Here is a 20508-nt window from a genome sequence, read left to right as displayed (position 1 = left end):
CCTCCCTAAAATATTGAAGGTCAACCAGAAGGCGAGAGGTGGGCTGCACCCTGGACCGGTCCCCAGTGAATTTCAGGGCTGACTCATAGAGACGGACAACCACTCAGCTCACATTCACACATATGGGCAATAGAGCGGCCAACTGATCTAACCTGCACGGCTTTGGACCGTGGGAGGAAACCAAAGCACAGAAACGTCTTACTGTGAGGCGACAGCACTTACCAACCACTGCACCATCGTGCCGCCATCATTATTTCGATGCTAAATCTGGTATGAAACGAGTTGTTTGCAGCGCTGCAACCTGTTTTTGACACAAATAGGTCTATTGTGTTTGGACGACCATCGGGATATTCCAGCGTTGTGTGACCTCAACTGAGCTCCACTGTCATGCTTTATTTATCCCTTTGCCTCTGCACTGTAATGGAAATATAAAAGGGTGCATTGATTAGTGTTTAAGGATCAGGCTTTAATAGATTAAAAGCCCCCGGCTCAGAGAGAGGCACTCACTCTCTCACACACGCACACAGTTATGCATAAAGTCGAGCTTATATACACATCAACAAGCAAATATATGGACGGATGTGGAAAGAGATGCACATAAGCAGTAACACTCATGTACAGACAGCAACTTCACGCACTATTTGGATTGACTGTCCATAAAGTTACGCAAACACACACACACCCACACACACACACCTACAGACAGCAGTGCCAGCGGCAGAGCCTCAACAGCCTATATATATTTCATGAATAAATAGATCTGAAGTATCCCCCGCAAAATAGATAGAGATATCTCTGCATATTCTCTTCAAAAGAATCCAATCATTTTGAACGTATTGCATTATTAATAAAGCGTCTCCATCCCAGAACATTTCCTACACGGGCGGGGGTGTCAGGTCTCGATTTGAGTTTAAAATCAGAAGTAAACATGAACATAAATGAGGGTGGCTGTGTTTCAGCATCCCACTGGGGATGTACTCCGAGAGCAGACCTAAATAGCACATACAGCTACGAAAACCAAAAAAAATCCAATTACCTAATGTTTCCAGGTTATTTTGTCTGTTCCAAAGTGTACCGGCGACCGCCTTTCACACACTTGTGTCCGGAGAAGACGACGTGTGATTGAAGGAGACCTGCCGTTTCTACTGGTGTACTGTAGTGTCCCGTCTCCCCTCACCGCATTTGATCTCCCATCTCTCCTTCCGTTTGTATTCCGCGCAGCGACCACTGATCCCCGAGCATCGCCTCGACCCCAAACCTGTCCCCCTTTTCATTTTCTCTAATCACCGCACCTCTTCCTCTTCTCTGACCTCAATCACGCAAGCGGCCATAATGGTGTTAGGTCTTCCCCCTGTTCTCACCAACCTTCCTTTGTTTTGGGCCCCATCCTTTTCTTATGCTCTTCTCTTGCTGCACACTGATCACAGTCATGTGATAGTTGATAGTTTTTCCTAACCGCTAATTTCCTCCCTTCTCTTCCACACCCCTTCCCATTGCTTCGAGTCCTCTTCTACCATATTTGACCGCAATCACGTTTGCCGTTAGCCTCGACCGGGTCTATCTGGCCCTCTCATTGCCTCCCGTCTTGTGCCACTATCCTTCTAGTCCCAATCACGCCTGATGGTATCCTTCAGTAAAACTGTCTCCTGCTCCGTAATTGAATCTCCTATGTTCTTCTACTTTCATGCTCTCCTCTGCACACCACAATCACTTTTGTTGTCAGCCTCCCCCTAACCTCTCGAGTCGTCTCTCCAGTCCTCCTGTCTCTTTAAATCCTTCCCTCAACAAGTCACATATGTTGCAAGCTATGCTTAGCCTCACCTCTGTCCTTTCAGGTCTTCTGTGTCCGTTGTATCCCCCCCCCCCCCCCCCCCCCCCCCATTCTCCCCCAGGTAAAAGCATTCTCGCCCTGTTGTTCGACTCAACTTTTGCTGTCACTTCTCCTGACCTCTGGGTCTCTCCGCTCCCTCGAGAGTGGCCACAGTCTTGCCGGCTTCTTTCTCGTGTCCCGTAAATCTCCCGGGCTGTCACACATCTCTTCCCTCGCCCCCCTTTCACACCTTGTCTTAGGATGCAGAAAGCAGGCAACATTTCACAGCACCGGGTAATTTCGTCATATTTCAAAATACCATTTCCCTTCCCCCGCCTGTATTGAAAAAAAAAGAAAATAACTAAAAAACTCTCCTACACTGGCAGTGATGTATTTCTTGTTATTTCTAAATAAATAGAAGAACCGCAGCGTGACCAGCAATAGATGCCACGGATGAACGGACGACGATGAGACCGCCGCCTACATAACTTTATCAACAGAAAAAACAGAAAAAAGATAATGAAAATTTCACAAAAACAAGAGCCATAGACGTTTTAACAAAAGATGTGCATAGTTTAAAAGAAAATAGCACCTCAAGGATCAAAGCGTATCGCTCCGCCGATATTTAAATGATTAATGTATAGATCAAACTATAAAACGTCTGCTCTTTAACAGTCATACTGTGCGGCCATGCACTTCTTCAAAAGGAGCAGGTGATTGCGGGAGTAATTGATTTTCGTACAGGCTAATGTCACGTTCACTTCCTTTCATACAGATGAGCTGCTGAGTGGGGAAAAGTAAGAGGTATTGGGTTATTTCTGAGCACTAACATATAACTGCTATACCTGACCAAAAATAACTAGAGAAGTTACTGAGAAACTATTGGGAAAATGGGTGAAAAACCAATACGACTGGTACTTACATCTAAATTAACACGATTCAGCCAATACACGGCTTGTATCAGTTACAAACGGTTAGCAAACAGCTTTAACAATGTGACATGATGAAACCTGGGCTTAATTTCCTTTTTTTTTTGGTTCAGAAAAATATGAATGTTCCCAAATCGAAAAAAAAGTAAGTTTTCCCCATTCTTCCTATCGTGCCTATATGGCATTATTAAATGCAGCATAGCTTCACATACTAATCATTGTTTTCAACATGTACTGAGCAAGCAATAGGTCTTGCATGTGTCAAATTAATATAAAACCAAGTGTGTTTGTAGTATTATATTAGATAGATTAAAGTGAGCGGCATCGGTCCAATAGCTGTGTGTGGGGGTGTCCACTGCAAATACGATATTACAATACAGCTTAGGAGGTGAAGCGCCCCCTACTGGACGGGGCAGCTTTTTTTGTGCATTCGTGTGGGTGTGCATGTGTATAGAGGAGTAACGGATAGTTTGAGTGGGTGTGTGTGGGGGGGGGGGGGGGGGGGGTGATGCATATTCATAATAGGGTTTATCCATTTCCCTCCTTTCATCCCTCATTTGCTTTGATCAAGAAAAGTTGGAGTCACACTTTTCTATTCGGCTATTTGGCTACAAGACTGCTACAGGGGCTGACTGAGGAGAGCTGTCTAAGGATGAAAATGCAGCCGAGGCAAGCAGATAAACACACGAGCTGACCCCCTAGAACACACAGTAAGTTGACGGACATAAAGGCAGACTGATAGACGCTGACTCACAAGCTGAGAAACAGGCACTTTCAAAAAAGAACACGAAGACGGCAAGAAAGAAAGTAAAAAAAAAAAAAAAAAACATTTCACAGCTTTCCATAATTGAAGGTCCTGGTGCATAATAAGAGGGTATAGTATGAGTTATGGCATTAGAGGGTGTTTTATGTCCTCCCCGTATTATAAATGTACAAAGAAAGCACAAGAGTTCTCTCGGATTACCGAAATAATTACACAACGAGGCCCCCCCTCCGAGCCGAATCATCCAGCTCAGGGTGCAGAGAGGAAACCGTTGTAAAATGCGGTTCTCTGAAATACATTTGAGGCGGCTTAATTGGGACCGAATCTCAACAAAATCTTGTCATGTCTTCAACCCTTAGGTGTGTTCAGATAAAAGCACACAGCAAGTGGCATATCTGACTAAAGAGAGAGAGAGAGGGTAGACGGAGAAAGTGTGGGAGTTGTGCGTTTGCTGAACGGGAGCAACGGGCTTCCTCATGTCTTCGCTGCCGTTTGGAGGCTCGTTGCCTACAAATATTTGTTTTACTGAGGTAATATGTGTGCATGTTAGGTCGGCCTAAATTCAGTACTCGGTTTTGGGTTCACGGTTTGCTACGTTTTCGAACAAAAACAATTTTTTATAATAATAATTATCTCTGCCAGGAGACTAATGCGATCACTTGCGTGCTTGTGCCCGTGAGTGAGTGTGCACCTCTGTGTCTGTCCACGGCTTATCTCGTATTCTGCTGCAGAAGACTGCATACTATTTTAGGAGCCAAGTCACACCTGCGTGCTCAAGGACCTCTTGTGGTTGCAAGTGACTCACACTTCCTCAAAACACCTTTCATTTCAGTTTTATACTGCTACTGTGACGGCCTGCTGACTCCTCACTGCACTTCTCTTTACCGTCCCGCAGCCGGTAGGAGCCGCTAGAAATAACACAGCTGAGTGCATCGCCAACCCCCAGCCACTGCTCTGCAGCCAGACACACAGTGAGGAAAGCAGTTTACCCCACTTTTATTGTTTTGGACGGTGTGTTTGGCTAACAGCTATAGCAGTTAAAAAAACTGCACATACATTTGACTGCATCATCGCCGCTCAGCTGCTGCTTCGCAGCCAGAGACACAGCTATTCCGTGACATTTTAAAAGGGTATTGTGTGAGTCGTATATATGTGAAAAATATGTCTGATAGACTTGCAGTCTAGATGGGGGGGTTAGCCAATTACATTACAGCATTGGTCGTTGCAGACACAAGTCTTAAGTCTTACAAGTCGTAAGTTAAATGTTTGAAGTGCATCCACAGATATGCAAATTTGTTTTTTGTCCGAAAACACGTACCGTTCCACCCCTGTTGCATGTGCACACAAGTACACTTAACCAGACCACATATTCATTTATTCCCTTCCCAACACAAATTAAGTGAAGCAGCCTTATGAAATCCAAATCCTTTTCAATCCTTTATCAGATGTAATAAGGTTCAGCTTCTAACATCTACAAGTATCTAAAGTAGTAATTATCTCAAACTCAAAGATTCAGTCGACATCTGTCATCTCCTTTTAGGTTGAGACGGCAAAGACGTAACAGTTTTTAGTGGCAGCTGAATGGAACTGAAACTTAGATGAGCAGCATGAATTATGAAATGTTGATTAAATATGTCTGACGAAGTGAACGCAGGTTTAGCCTACTTCGTTTTTCATACCTTACTTTATAGAGCTACTTGCTGGAGATCCAAATTGAGCGCTATCAACTTGATGAATCGTGTTGCAGTCTTGCTGAACCGCAGACGCTCACGGTCCACTTGCGATTGTAGATTAGAGGTTATTTCGCCAGCATGCAATCTTTGGCCCAGTACAGACACCTGCTCGCAGAGAAACCAGCCAAAAGTTTCTATTGTTCATAATAAAGTGACGTTTGTCATTCGATAGCGATGGTCAGTGGCAGCTAAAAGGAAGAAGCCTGCGAACTTCCCTTGAAGGTTTTCCTACATTGCTCTTTGCCTCAAAAAAAACCGCCTCAGAACCCAACCTTCCCTGTGCCCTCAAAAAACTTTTTCATGCCTCCCCTCCCTCCCTCCTTCCCTCCTTCCCTCTCCACACCGGCTTCCAATTTGTTGCCTTTGTGTACTTTACAGCAGTGAGATTCGCACCCCCCACCCCACCCACCCGCCCCCTCTGATCAGGTCCACGCTCGGACATCTGTCCGAGGATGTTTACCCAGGCAGTAAGTATGTTAGGGGAAATATTATCCTAGTTTTACCTTACCTTTCTTCTGTCTGAAGCATAAACACCAGCATTGCAAGGTGGGGATAGGAGAGGAGAGTCAAGGAGAGAGGGGGGGGGGGGGTGAAGAGAAGGTAAAACAGAGTGGACCTGAGAGAGTAAAAGAGAAGGATGCAGGGTGGGAAGTCTGCAATAGAGAGGGAGGGTGAGCAAGGGAGGGAGGGATATAAAAGGGAAAGGAAAGTTGGAAGGACGATGAGAGAAGGGGAGGAGACAGAGAAATGAGTAAAATAATGGATTATGTGGCCGAAAAGGGAAAGGAAGAAATAGAAGAGAAAGAATGACGGGGGGAGAGAAGAATAAAAGTTCAGAAGTATCTACAGTTGAAGCAGAAATGCACGCACGCTTTGAGTGGCAGCCTTTTAATAAGTGACAGTTAATCAACCCCGACATCACTTCTCAATCAATTTGTGCCCCACAGTTCCTTGAGAATCACTTTAAAATGTCACCACCGTCTTTTTCTCAATCATCACCGGCCCCTTGATAAGACGGAAATACCATTCTCCAATTTACGGACTTTACCTTTCTCAAGGTTATAATACTCACTTCCCCCCTCCTTAGTCTACTGAGAAATTAAATTACTTTCCTCTTCAGAAAAAAAATGTCTTAATAAGAACACGTAAAAACTTTAAGATTCAGGGTCATTGTCCAAGAAGCCCGGGCGGCTTTTTATGGTCGGTTAAAAATCAATATACGGTTTACATGCATGCCTGTCTGGTGGGTTATGGGCGCACACAGCCAGGCACACAGATGCTTGCCATGCACACAGACACACACACACACACACACACACACACACACTCACACACACACCTCTCTTTGTCTCGTTATCTCTCTCTCTCTCACACACACAGGCCTCTTCCCGTCTGCTGTTGCTTCCAGCCTAAAACCAAACCATGTGTGGGAGCTATCCTGTGCTGGCCTTAACTGTATGCACTGGTGCAACGTCCCTCCATTAAAAAAAAGGACTGGAGAGACATTTACTGCCTGTCTCCGTCTCTCTATGCGCCCGTCTCGGGCTTTGTGCCTCCCTATGTGCTTTTGACAACAAGTGTCTTTGCCCCCGGTATTCTTTTTTCACTATTTCCCCTTTTAGCCTGTCTGCCCTCATCTGCGCCGCTCTTAGCCTATTTGTACCCCCTCTTCTCCATCTGTCTGTCTGTCTGTCTGTCTGTCTTTCCCTCCCTTGAACTCTTTCTGCCAGTGTTTCTATTTGCACCCCCCTTCCACTTCTTCTCCTCCTCCTCCCGACCTCTCCCTCCCGCTCCACCACCAACTAGGCATGAAAACGGTGCTCCATTAGGAGTGCCTGGGCTAAGCTCGGTCTGACACACACCGCTTTGATCAGCCGTGAGCCGGGCTAAACACCCCGCTAAACTCCCAGTCTGAGGAGGGGGGTGTTGAGGGAGAGCGTAAGTAGCGAGAGTTAGCGAGACATGGGACCGGGGGGGGGGGTTCAAAACAGTGCAACGAGATGGAGACACAATAAAAAGGGAAACGTACAGACTGAAGAGAGGAGCTTGATTTCCGGAGCCGCCCAACCACTCGTCTTTTATCACATTTTCCTTCATCTTCTTTTTTTTTGTCACCTAGTTTTCTCTCTCTCTCTCTCTCTCTCTCTCTCTCTCTCTCTCTCTCTCTCTCTCTCTCTCTCTCTCTCTCTCGACTTCCCTCCTCTTAACCTCCAGGTAACCTCTAAATGCATCACTAACAATCTCTGCAGGTGCATAACATAGCTCGCAGAATAATGAGGGCGAAAAAAAGTAAATGTGAAAACACAATCAGGTCTGTATATTTGGAAATTCTCCCCCCCCTTCCCCCCCACAAATCTTTGCAGCGCCTTTTTCAGAGGGCAACTTGGCTGTCTTGTTAGTTCAAGAAATCACTCCAACACACACACACACACACACACACACACACACACACACACGTGCTGTCTAGGAGAAGAAAAAAAACCTAAAAGAGAAAACGACAAGCCCAGAGAGAGAGAAGATATATAGAGACCAGACCTCCTTAACTGACAACAGTAAAACAAAAAAAAAGAAGAGCCAGAGCCTTCCACATTCAGGCGGGCAGATACTAAACCAGCAGCAGCAAAAGGACAAAAAGCTCCCGTCTTTTTCTCCCAAGGAGGGAAGAGAAAAGGGATTTCCGCTCAGTGCTAATCAATCAGGCCCGTGATAATGGCTCCCATGCCTAGCTGTCGACTGGAGGGGTCAAGGCATCCCATGACCCAGCGCCCAGGGCCCAAAGCCTCTCTCAGAATAGCACCCCAGGACGGACTCCCCGGGCTAATTGTCCGAGCCAGTGTCAGCCTTTTCAATGCCCCCCACCCCCTCCCTCCCTCTTACCTCCCCTCCTTCCACTCTCCCCTTCATTCCTCTCTCTTTCTTACCCCCTTCTCCCTCCTCACAACTCTGCGATCCTCTCTCTTTCTATGCAACCGAGGAATCCACTATGTATACCGGCATGTACCAGCGTGGGGGAGAAAACGGGAAAGAGAGCGGGGGGGAGAGCATGTAGGGCTTAGGAGCCGTAGAAAAAAAAACAAGAGGGGTGCTGCGGACGGGGAGAGAAAAGTTAATGAAAAGACAGAGACGGGGAAGGATAGTGAGAGTGCGTGGGAGAAAGAGATCAGCGGCGGCAACAAGAAGAGGAGCAGGGAGGGAAGAGAGAAGGGAGGATGAAAGAGAAAGGAGACAGCGAGTCGGTAGGACAGTGAGGGACAGATACGGGTGGACGGAGGAGATAAGGAGGAGGAGAGACTGTTCGCTGCAAGACATCACTCATATCGCCGGAGCGCAGCGTTCTACGGACCCCCCCCTCACATCTGCATATCAATGACTTTCTCTAAGTCACAGCCAGAGCGGCGTGCGTCTCCGCGGGAATCTGCTCAACAACGATGCAGCCGGCATGCAAAACCCAGAGAGGACACGCACACATGCTCGCACAGGAGAGCACAAGAGTCCCAAAGCAGAAAAAACCTCCACTCCAGCTCCGCGCGCCGGCAGCATTCCTCTCATTCCAAGCGCACGCTGCTAATTAACAGCATTAGATCCCGCAGACAGAGGGACATATTGATGGAGAGGCATCCGGGCGTTGCACTAGCACCCCCATCCCCGCTTCTCTTCTGTCACCTTTCCTCCTTTTTCACCCCCAGTCCCCTCACAGTCCCTTCCATCCCAACTCTCTTTCCCCTCTCTCAGTCCCTTACAGGTCCCGGTCAGACAGCGCTGAAGAAGTCCCAAAAAAAAATAAAATCTAAATAACACAAATATGAGAAGAAAAGAAAAATCAATTGGTTACTCACAGGGGAACCTCCTCTCCTTTTCTTTGCTGTATCTCTGTCTTTTTCTGATCTGTCACTCCTTATCCTCTTCTCCACCGTAGCAAGGGGAGTGCGTCTATCCCGGCGTGTGTGTTGTTTCAGTCTGATAGAGGAAAGTTGCCGTCTGCGTGCATGAGCATGTATGTGTGTGTGTGTGTGTATGCGTGCGTAAAAGAGAGCGAGGGAGAGAGAGTGAGAGAGAGGGAGAGAGAGAGAGAGAACGTGTGCGCCTGTCTCTGTGTCTCGCACTGCTCTGAGTGAGCGAGCTGAGGCTGTTTTAAACAGGCTGCTCTCCCCATGTGACCAGCACAGCCACAGGCAGGAATACATTACTGAGACACACACACACACACACACACACACACACACACACACACACACACACACACACACACACACACACACACACACTCTCTCTCTTTCTCCCCATCTCTCCCTCTCTTGCCCATACACACACCGTGTCCACAGTGCACCCCCTAGCCACTGCTCAGGGTAGTGGAAGGAACAGCATGCACACACACACACACACACACACACACACACACACACACACACACACACACACACACACACACACACACACACACACACACACACAAACACACACAGAGCAATACAGCATGTACACACACATTCCCAAACAAGAGGAAGTATAGCAACAACGGGAGTTCGTACGATAAATGTGTGCACACCTTTAGCCAGACTTATAGACAACAAAGAAATAAATATGTCTAATAGAGTTGGAGACAATTCATTCAGTTAAATGTTGTTGTTTTTGTTGTGCTTGACTTTCCCAGCTTCTTCTCTGCCGTGGCAATGCTTCACACCTGGAAGCGCTGACCTTTTCAGTAATGAAAAACCTTTTAAAGTTGACCTTCTGCTGCAAGCTGATACAATTGCATTACAGCCATTACACTTTAAGGAACAACAATGGGAAATGCCACAGACCAAGTGTTTCAAGTGAAATATATGTCGGTGGCCGCGGAGACATAACTTTTTTTTTCCCGAAAAGCCACGCGTGCTCTCAAATATTTAAAGCCAGCGCACAACATGAATTGAGAAGATGATGGATTGTCTCTGGAGAAAATATTCTCGGGGACACACATCGCCAAGGCCACGAAACACCACAGGTGCACCATTATTCTTTCTAACAAATGCGGCCGGTACGGCATGCAGGTCTGCTTGTGCAATGGATAGTTGATCAGCTCCTGACACATTTATCATTTAATGTTCAGGAACTTTCAGTGCCACATTTCAGGACCTTGAACTGAAATAAATGGCTCCTGAAAGTCATTTATTATCGCAATAATACCCAAGAGGGCAGTCTTTTCTGTGATTACAGGCCCCATTGGGAGCACCGGTTTAACAGGGCGTCTCCTGATGTCGACACATCCAGGCCCGGCGGCGGCCGTGTGCCAGAGCCCATACAAAGCTATTTGACTCAGTGGTTTAATCTGAACTGGCTATGTGAGCTGCATGGTTAACCGCAGCTCCACCCCCACCCCCGTAATCTCTTTTTTCCCGCTCCACTACCTGGTTTGTCTACCTGGCGTAAGCACATTTTTTAAAAAAGAAGTAGAAATCGTATTTTTGGGAGTGTGAGCCATCATTCCTATCGATAAAGATAACATGTCCTCCACGGTTTATTGCTGCGATCTGGGAATGCGGCAACATTACCAAAGTGAAGACTATAGAGATGCACGCACCGATTGCAATTGTGTTGGCCTATATCCAATTTCTTTTAAAGTCTTACGTGCCAATTCTGATTCTCTTTCTTTCTAAAGAACTACAATTTGACAGCGTACCGAAACGTTTTCTAACTTTTCTTTCAAAGAAAATAAGAATCCATCGTTTGTTGCACCATGTGACATGAATTCCTCTCACTCAAAGAAGTCTCAAAAATAAGAGTGCTCCAGGTTACTGGAAGAAGCCCAACTGAAAACTAATTGCAGTATATCCCACTTTATAGAACAAGTTTTACTTTCCCAGGAGACAACAGGTGCGACACATCTATATAAACATCACACTTAATGTCACCTCCTCCCAGGCACATTTTGAACTCGCAGGTGTTACAATTTCAGAGCTTTATGTCTTCTTCACTCACGCGGAAGATCTTCCACACTGACGACATGATGCCGCAGCTGCCACTGTGTGTTAAGTGCATGCTGTGTCTGTGTGTGTGTGTCTGTGTGTGTGTGTGTGTGGCAGTGGCGTTAATGTCTGTGCCACGATTTGTGCTCCGTAAAATCATCACGTGATACGTGTGTAAATTTGACAGTCGAGTTATCACCCTGTCTGTCGTGAACATCCATCACAGTTCACACACTGACTTCAATACTTCCCGGAGTTGTAGTTTACCCAGTCAATACCCTTAATGTGATTACTGATTAATAATAATGAAGAGGTTGAAATAATGTGGATAAATGAATTATCTCACCGCTCAGGTTTGGTGACACGTTGCTGTAGTTATAGCAGCGCCTTCCAAATCTTAACGATTACGTTGGCGAGTATAGCTTTTCTCATAACTGATGGAAATTGTGGCCGGAGCTATTACATTTTCCTTGACAAATCTCTCGTTACCATATCAGCCAGCACGACGAGCAACGCCTCCTCATGTCTCCTCATCTCACGAATGCACTCCAATGAGTCCCATGTGTTGTGTGTACCCCTGTCAGAAGCTGTCTGCCTACTGGTCACTCACTCTCTGGTAGGGAAAGTCAAAACGAATACTTAGCCCACTCTTCTCTCCCAACATGTTTATGCATTATGTTATGAAGTTGTCCCCGCATGCCCGTACGGGAAATGACTGCAAACAAAACAACAACAAAAATACATGTGAACATTCATAAATAATCCCAGCCCTGAGGATATATGAAGTATCTCAGGATCAAAAATAGTGAATAATGTCCTCATGATCCTGTTAGTAGACATACTGATGATGTGTGTAATGGTCCTACATACCCATGGTCCACCCACACAGGTTTGTTCACGCATCATTCAGTCTGGTGACCCGATGCAGGCCTAATTCCCAGCATAGCCCAACCTCAGCCTGAGCAAAAAAGAATTCAACCCACTCTAAAAAGACAAATATTATAGCACAGAAACAATGAAAGCCAAATGTGGCATTTGGTAAAAAAAAAAGAAAAAAGAGTAACAATCCTAGATTACCACCTGTAGAAAAGATAGGCTAAATGTTTAAATTAAATAACCTGCTTTCTATTAGAACGCCAATGCATTTTATTATCATATGCTCCCACAAATGAATCTCCATTAGACACAACTGCAGGATGTGCTTCACACACCATGAAATGAATAAGCCTGAGATGAATACGGCTGCTTGGCCATTTAGTATTAAACAGAATGTACCGTGTCCCTCAAATCACTTACGACTGATAGCACCTGTATTTGTAGGTGGTTGTATACTCGTATCCTTTAAATAAAACAATTATTTCTTAATGAATTAAAGGATGTTGGTACAATATGGATATTTTTTTTTTTTTGCAAAAATCTGTGGTGTCTTTCAAACATACATCTGGATAATACAGGCACTGAGACTTTATCATCAGGATACTAATTTTGATCCGGTCCATTCTAACCTGTTGCTGTAGAAAGCATGCGCACAAACCTTGGATTAAGAGCGTTCTATTGTGCAAAAGAGATACACCCTGAATAATAAATGAATCAATAAATAAACAACATGTGTCTGTGGTACACTTTTTAGACATTTGCCATCTTAAGGGTCAACAGGGAGACTGACATTAAGAAGCTGTTAGGTGGTCCCGCGTTTTAAATGTCAACAAAGCTGGTTTGGGGACAAGCATAACAAGTGGAGATGGACATTAAGGGGAGGAGCCAAAAAGACCAACCAACATTAGCAAAAACGCAACGAGCAAATGAAAGGTGTATGTGTGTGTGTGTGTGTGTGTGTGTGTATACCTACGACACGACTGTATAGTTCCAGCGTACATAATGCAACAGCACAGACAGCGACAATGACAGCTGCAGGTGTGCACGATGCAGCCTGCAAGTTCCTGTAACGTTATGGCGCAACAAAAAACACAATAAGCCGTGACTGTTAACTCACCATTGTAATAACCGAGGTTGGCGTTTCTCAGAATAAGCGCCAAGCGTTTGCCCGCGACGTCAGCTGCTGTCTCTGAGTTTGCATGGTTTTCCTCACTTTCTGTTGTACGTCACACATGCTGACATGTTTGTCTCAGTTGCCGCGTCGGAGACTCACAGTCCATGGTCGTAGTTCTCGCGCACGCTTAAAAAAGTGTGCAAGCTAATTAAGTTCCACTTTGGCCCGACCCTACTGCACAAACATTAGATTTTTAACATTGCATTGTTTTTTTTAAACTATTTGAGCATATAAAATGTGGCAACTTTCATTTTATTGATACATTATTATAAAGTCGCAATAGGGCCGACCTTATGGGCCCTACCCCGCAGGGCTGTTACACAGTACCACAATTGAATAGTCTTCCTCCAGTTGTAGTCAAAATACAGGCTAAACTTAGACTTTTACTTTTTACACTTATCAGCCAGTGAAAGCTATGATCACTGCTGCCGCTATAGTAGGCTACATATCCAGAGTGTGACCCAGGGAACCGAGCATAATCCAAGGCAGAATTTACGACATTTGCTGAGCTGGAGGCTCCTGTTTTGTAAATTACAATTTACAGTTGCTGTGAGAGCAACCCAGAATCCTGTCAGATAGAACAGAGTGGCAGTAAATACAGGTGAGAGTTTTGCTCCTTTGATCCCAGACATGAAACTACAGCTCTGCCTCCAGGCCAAGCCAAAGTGGTTTGACTGACTTGAAATGCTTCCAAAGGTGAACAACAACAAATTACCATACACCCAACCTGACAGACAAACACCGTTACTCAATTTTGAGAAGTATCCTTGGCTCAGCACTGCAAGGGCCGATGGAAGGCATCTAATGGAAGTTGCCACCGTCAGGGTCCATTTAGAGCAAGTAGGTCAGATAGTCTCTGCAGACCCATCTCTAAATACCAGGCAGACCATGTGCCATATTTCAGGACTGTAAAGCAGGTTAAATGTTAGTTACTCTCCTCTTGTGAGAACACAGTCAAAACTAATTTGGTTCAAGTCGACTTGTGCATTTTATTGTGTTTTGCTCTTTGGCGTCTTGATTTATTGCAGGTGCAACATTTTCCCATCAGGCCACCAGGAAGCATAACAGCAGCAAAATGGCTGTCTAAATCCTTATATGTCCTTGAGGCCGATACCGTTTCCTTCAAATCTTCAGAGGTTGCTGTTCTTTCACTGAGCCTGACCTCCCAGCAAAAAAATTGATGTCTTAGTATCAAACCATCATGAGCGCCATCACATCACAGCCCGCTCTCGCCTGCACATCTTTTTAAAATGCAAATTTCACAGAAAAATTGTGGCACATGTCCTTAGGGATTGCATGGGAGAAAAAGGCAGTAGTGTGAGACTGAAATGTGTTGTGGGAAGCGAAGGCATCACGGCTGAGCTGCACACACTTGCCTCCAGTCAGGATCAGGACCTGACTTGTGCTGGGTTGATTGACCCGAATGGAAGAGTCATTGGCCTCTTGAACGGCTGAATGTCTAGTTTGCAATCCCAAATTGGGTTTGAAAAGAAAAAGAAAATTCAAAACACTATTTCAAGGCACTGTGAAATATACTTTCTCTTCCACAGGCAAAGTAGCTGTTACCAAAGCAACGTGTATTGTGTTATATATTTAGTTTCTTTCTCAGGGACAGTGCATGCTAATAAACTTTGCTATGCCAGAATTAGCCAGGAGGCTATAGTTTTCATCCGTAGTCGGTCAGGTGTGAAGTCGGCAGCCTAAAATCAGCCCAAAATCAAGAAAGCAAAAACAATCAATGACAGACAGATAAGTCACGTAAGCAGGGCATTTCAGCAGCGTATAAGTTGTGTATTGGCAGACATTGACGTCCAACATGGGAAGGCATCCAAACTAGTGCCGACAGATTTGGTGGCTTGTTAGCCATGTTCTGAACTAAAGGACCTGTAAGTGGTGAGTTCCCACGTGTGGGACGGCGCAGCATTCCATTCATGTGCTGCTTTAATTGAAAATGCAAATGAACTCAAAGCAGATTTCCTTCGTGGGATATAACGCAGGTTCCTCCTGTGACTCCTCTTGCAATCTGATTTGTGTTTACAAGTTGCCTAACAAAGCCACAGAGGAGGGGGAGGAGCCATGCCACCAACAATTTTATAGATGACACACATATTTGCATGTTTGATCATGTTTTTCACAGCTCAGAGGGTTCTATTCTTTCCGATATGACACAGTGCTGAAAGGTATTCGTTTTCTTATCGAGGGTTTTCATGGTTTGTGTACGCATTCTAGCGGCCTCGAGGTTGAACTAGCCTGTGACCAGCTTGTTAAACCGTAGGTTGGGTGCGATATGATCACAGCGTCCATGTGCGCTCTAGTGGCCTCCATGACATGCAATTCCTTATGAATCCGAAATGCTCTTGACCCTGTTCCAGACCTCTTCCCGAGTTTTGAAGGAGAGATGTAATGAAAAAGCGAAAGAAAAACGAAGCTACAGCTGTGTCCGTCATTATACTCACTCATAACATGATGGTATTGAATAGATACATAAAGATGTGTGACATTGTTGCAAGGGCATAACAGTTCTTCACACCGCTTTGACGTCGAGCATTGAAACAGACACATCGGTGTAATGTGAGAAAAGGTTTGATGAACTGCATAAAAGGACGTTGGAATGTCTGCAGTTGTGGCAGGATCGGCTGCCTGAATGTCGGGGCAGTGGCTGTCGAGAGAAGCTGCTCAGGTTTCAGGCGAATTGGTCTTAAAGACATCGCGCTGTACTGCCAGGAGCTGCAGCTCGGTTTTTATCTTGTATACAAGAAGATGTGAGCTGACGGCAGCGTTGAGGAGTGTCTGCAGAAAAAAAAACCTTCCACAAACCTGTCAAAGTTTGCCCATGCCAGTTATTATCAGCTGAATAAAGCTGTCCACCTATACTGTTCACTATGTGGCACGAGAATCCACTCTGAAATCAGGAAGTATAAAAAGCTGTGGGAGCAATTTCAAATTGCATTATTTGATATCCTCTGAGGCCGAGAGAGGGGTTGTTATCAGATCGTTTTTTTATTTCTTAGCTGATTTTGCAGCACATTGTCTTTCTAGAGTCCACACTCACAAACACATATTCACATTATGAATGCAAAGAAAAGTCATCGTATGTTAATAACGTTATTAAACAAGGATTGTGATGTCCCTTAATAGCACACCGGCCATCAAGCAGTAAAACCTCCAGGGTGCAGAAGTGGCAAAAAGGAAATCAAAATTCTTTGCCCATCCACAACAGACCTGATCGCCACAGTGGTTGTGCAACATGTTGATGGATCAGTCTGTTCATCCGCTTTTAGACAGTGTTGAGGAGGAGGTCAGAGCTCCGATGGGAGATGTGATTTTCTTTTTCTTTATATATTGATCGATGAAAATAACCCATAAATTTGCTGTGAAATATTGACCGTCCTTGGTGTCTGGATGAAAAACCTTCCTCTGATAGGCAGTATCGATTACTCTGTAGATATTCTGCTCTGTTTTGAGGGTATTCGTAATGGTGGTACTCAGGAAGCTGACTGAGGAAACTGCTTTCCTAATTGAGCCTATGAAAGCCTTTGAGAACACATTAAAGTACTGCAGTTGAGGTGCTGCAGTACATTTGGTGTACAATATATATATATATATATATAGGTATACATATATATGTATAGGTTATATATATATATATATATATATATATGTATAGGTTATATGTATAGGTTCATAACTAGGTTCATATGTATAGGTTCGTAACTGCATCATTCAGTGAGAAACTTAACCTTGTTTTACACGTGGCAAGTTGGGACAAAGTAAGGCAGCAGCAGGCATTCATATTCTTAATGATATCTCATAAAGTCAGTGAGGAATGTCACCCTCTGGTAACCCTCTCTACTGTTTGCTAAATAAATACTTTATGGTTGTGGTTTAGTCATCCTTATATCTCAGCAACATAATATTTGGCTTGATACATCGTGCCAGGTGTACCTGAAAATGGAGGCTGGGAAGGTACCTGTCTTGGGCTGTGGCTTTTGTGAGAAGAAGAAGGGAAACAATCCTGCATATTTCTTTTTTAATTAAACCCCTTAATTGCAGCACTTTTAATTAACTTGAATTGTTCGAGGGATACTTTATTTTAATATTTGCAAATTTCTTTTGAACTGTTTGAGACGAGATGAGGGCATCACCATTGTCATGGTAACATCTGCATACCAAAACAGTTCAAAAATAATAAAAAAGGAAAAACTGACTGGTCAGGTCGAGGGATTAGTAACGGCCTGCTCCCCACTGATAAACAGACTTTTCAAAATGGCAGTCACCTTCAAGTCGTGCCAAGTCTTCTAAATTGCAACCCCTGCCACATTTTCTTGCAATGATAACAAAAAAAATTTTGTAAACAATATTAGCTACAATAAAGTGTACACATCCCTTCTGTGGTTGACACATGAAAGCTGAACATCAGCTGAATGCTAATCTTGCCCTTAGTCCCGAAATGTCATCCTAATAGATTTAAACTGAAATTCAGTAACTAATTCAGATTCAGTGAGTGTGTTGAACAAAGTCCCCGGGACTATTGTAAACTTGAGATTGAAATTAAATAATGTGAATTTCAGGTCATGAGTTTATTCTCTGCCGTGTGCTAATCCTACCTGGAGATAACAGAGTAAAATGAATGTTTGAGCAAAACCGATTACGTCTTTCTTTGTATGGTTTTAATTCTCAGCAGATGCCAAACTCTGCCTCGGGATGAGTATCTCATTAAATATAATCACCTTAATGAAAGCATTGTGGATATGTGCTAAAATGCGAAGAAATTATGACCTTTAAATAGGCTTAGTGAGGGTGATTGTTGGAGTGGATGGAAAACACCAAAAAAAAACATCTGACAAAATGACTACTGGCATTAAAATAAAAGGTAAAACATTATTCACAATATAAAATCTCAACTTGCGAACATACTAAATTATCAAAATCAAAAGGTCACACATTGTAACACCAGCCCTACAATCAAATATGGATCCAGTGCGGGAGGTTCCTCAGGCCTTTCCATTTCTGCACAATGAAATCTGAGACTCTGCATTACACAGTTTTAACAATCTCTTAATTTCCATCAATTAACTTTAAGGCATCTCTCAGGTCCCTACATTTAAACTTGCTGCATGGTAAAGCCTGTGAAACACCAATTCCCAGTGAGAGGCAGCGAGAAGTAGAACTGGAAGCTTGAACAGGACAACTGACCCGGGGGACAAAGCTCTTTTAACTCAACAAAGGGGAAGTCTCACACACGGGACAATATATATACGCACAGAAAAGTCGGTGTGAACAAGGTATTGATTGTGGCGACTGAAATCATTATTCTTATCACGCTATGTACATGCAGTTAAAGGACTCCTTGCGTGGGAACTATAAAAAGAAAAGAAGATGATTTATGTCATTGATAATAATTATAAGTCATTATAGTTTTCACGCACACTACATATATTTAGACTGTTGAAGAAAATAATTGGCGTGAGTTCGAGTCGAGGCCGAGGCATCTTCCACTTCTTCAGCCAACCGACAATCACGCTAGAGGCCACATATCAGGTAGGAGATGTTCATATCTCACCATAGTTGTATTTCTGTATAGCGTGATTCTCGCTTGTGGGAGTGTCTGGGGTCCCCCTCAACAGAATCCACGCTCTTTGGCGGAGGAGGAGAGAGGCAGATTGGTGTTTGCTGGTAAAAAACAAAAAGTTGAAATGTTGAAATGATTCAATTTGATCTCCAGCTGTAAAAAGAGAGCTCTCTGTAGAAGAGGCGTGCGCGGCATTGTGTTTGCCGGACTCCTGGATGTGGCCGTAAGCGAAAACTCGGAGCGCTCCGTGAATCTCTCAAGCTCAAGAGACTGTTGTGCGCTGATGATAAAGCGACTGTGTGCCGATGATAAAGCTATTTCTGCAAAAATGTTTAAAGAGAGATTCTTATTGTTGGTCTGCTTGTGACAGTTACAAATGTCCACTTTATTTCACCCTTATCAACTCAGGGTTTTAAATCTAAGCCAGTCCTTCTGTACTGCTCTCGAGCTCAGAGAAGGCCTCCTGAGAGGGTTTACTTTAGGACCTGCGTATCACACTCCCAATGGAGTTCTTTAACAAAGACTTGAGTACAAGCAATACAAATAAAGCTTACACATAGTCAAAGTCTGACATTAGAAAAAGAAGATAAGAAATAAAAACCTGGACTAAAACTGAAAGACTGAGACCGCTGACTATTAATGATTAATACACCCGGGTGGCTTTGCTTGTTTGTTTGTTGTTGGTTGTTTACCCAGTGATAACGCTTTTGCAACAGTTTAACCAAGCCTCAAATAAGTTGTGAAGGTCGAAGTTTCATCGTGATTTTATGAAGTTGCTCTGGTTACAAAGAGACTCTACAGCAGTACACAAGCTCAAAGCTTCCAAACCTAATAGTTCAACTTGTTAATTAGAGTGTATAAAGTTAGTAACACTAGTGTCGTAGAGGTTGTATAATTGTAAAGCTTAAAGTAGTTTTTTATTTTTCACTCTTTGTTAAAAAATAGTAATTGATGGTAGAGGTGAACTGCTGTTTTTCATTCATTAACTTTTCTTATGTATCACAGGGAGCCAAAAATGTAGTAAATGTATTTTGGTTGGCTTGATTAATGTGTTCAAAGTGACACAAATATATATATCAATGTATATAGTGTTTGTTTCAATCCATCTGCATATATCCCGAGCTATATTGTGTCCAGATCCTATTCTGTCTGCAGGAGGAGAAAAAATAAAAAATAAAAAATAAAAAATAAATTCAAGCTCCGTGTACTTGGTGGTGGCAGGTCACCCAGATGTGTGTGCGTAAACTCAATTTAGTAGCCAGTATAGACTCTTGCGCTACCTTTCTAGTGTATATTGGCTGTACGCCCAGATGTTGGGGCCTTGCAGGTTCGCTCTCTCCGTACAGAGAGGAGTAGAGTTGTCATACATACAGACATTGATCATACATAGTTCCTAAATAATCGGAGGAAGAGTGTTGATGGCAAGGGGTTGTGGAGGTCACAGGAAGGATTGTTGGTTGCACTTGGTGCATTGCTGACCATCTCAGAATCGCACAGTGAAGATCACTGTGCGAGGGGGGGGAAGTACTGAAAAGGTTAAAAAGACAATATAACATAATAAAAGCTATCCATTTATTTATCAGAAGTAACAGCACAATTGTAACTTGTAAAACCCGGGGATTAGACGAGTAATCTGAACTCCGTTGGACGACAGAAGCGCGCAAAGAATAGCTGATTCCTCCCAGAAGGTGAGAGGCTGTCCTCAG

The 20508-nt window shown here is 44.0% G+C and overlaps 1 protein-coding gene across 1 annotated transcript in view; it reads right to left on the bottom strand.

Moving 5' to 3' along the window:
- The window catches only part of cntfr (ciliary neurotrophic factor receptor), a 200688-nt gene extending 191322 nt beyond the window's left edge, over window positions 1-9366 (bottom strand). Inside the window, exon 1 of the mRNA XM_076079893.1 lies at window positions 9072-9366. The gene's annotated coding sequence lies outside the window, so the exon portion shown is untranslated. The remainder of the gene's footprint in view (window positions 1-9071) is intronic.
- Between the last annotated feature and the right edge of the window lie 11142 nt (window positions 9367-20508).

Source organism: Anarhichas minor, unplaced genomic scaffold (genome assembly GCF_050575085.1).
Source record: "Anarhichas minor isolate MPS153535 unplaced genomic scaffold, ASM5057508v1 ptg000073l, whole genome shotgun sequence".
Lineage (NCBI taxonomy): Eukaryota > Metazoa > Chordata > Actinopteri > Perciformes > Anarhichadidae > Anarhichas > Anarhichas minor.
This window is presented reverse-complemented; position numbering and strand designations above follow the sequence as displayed.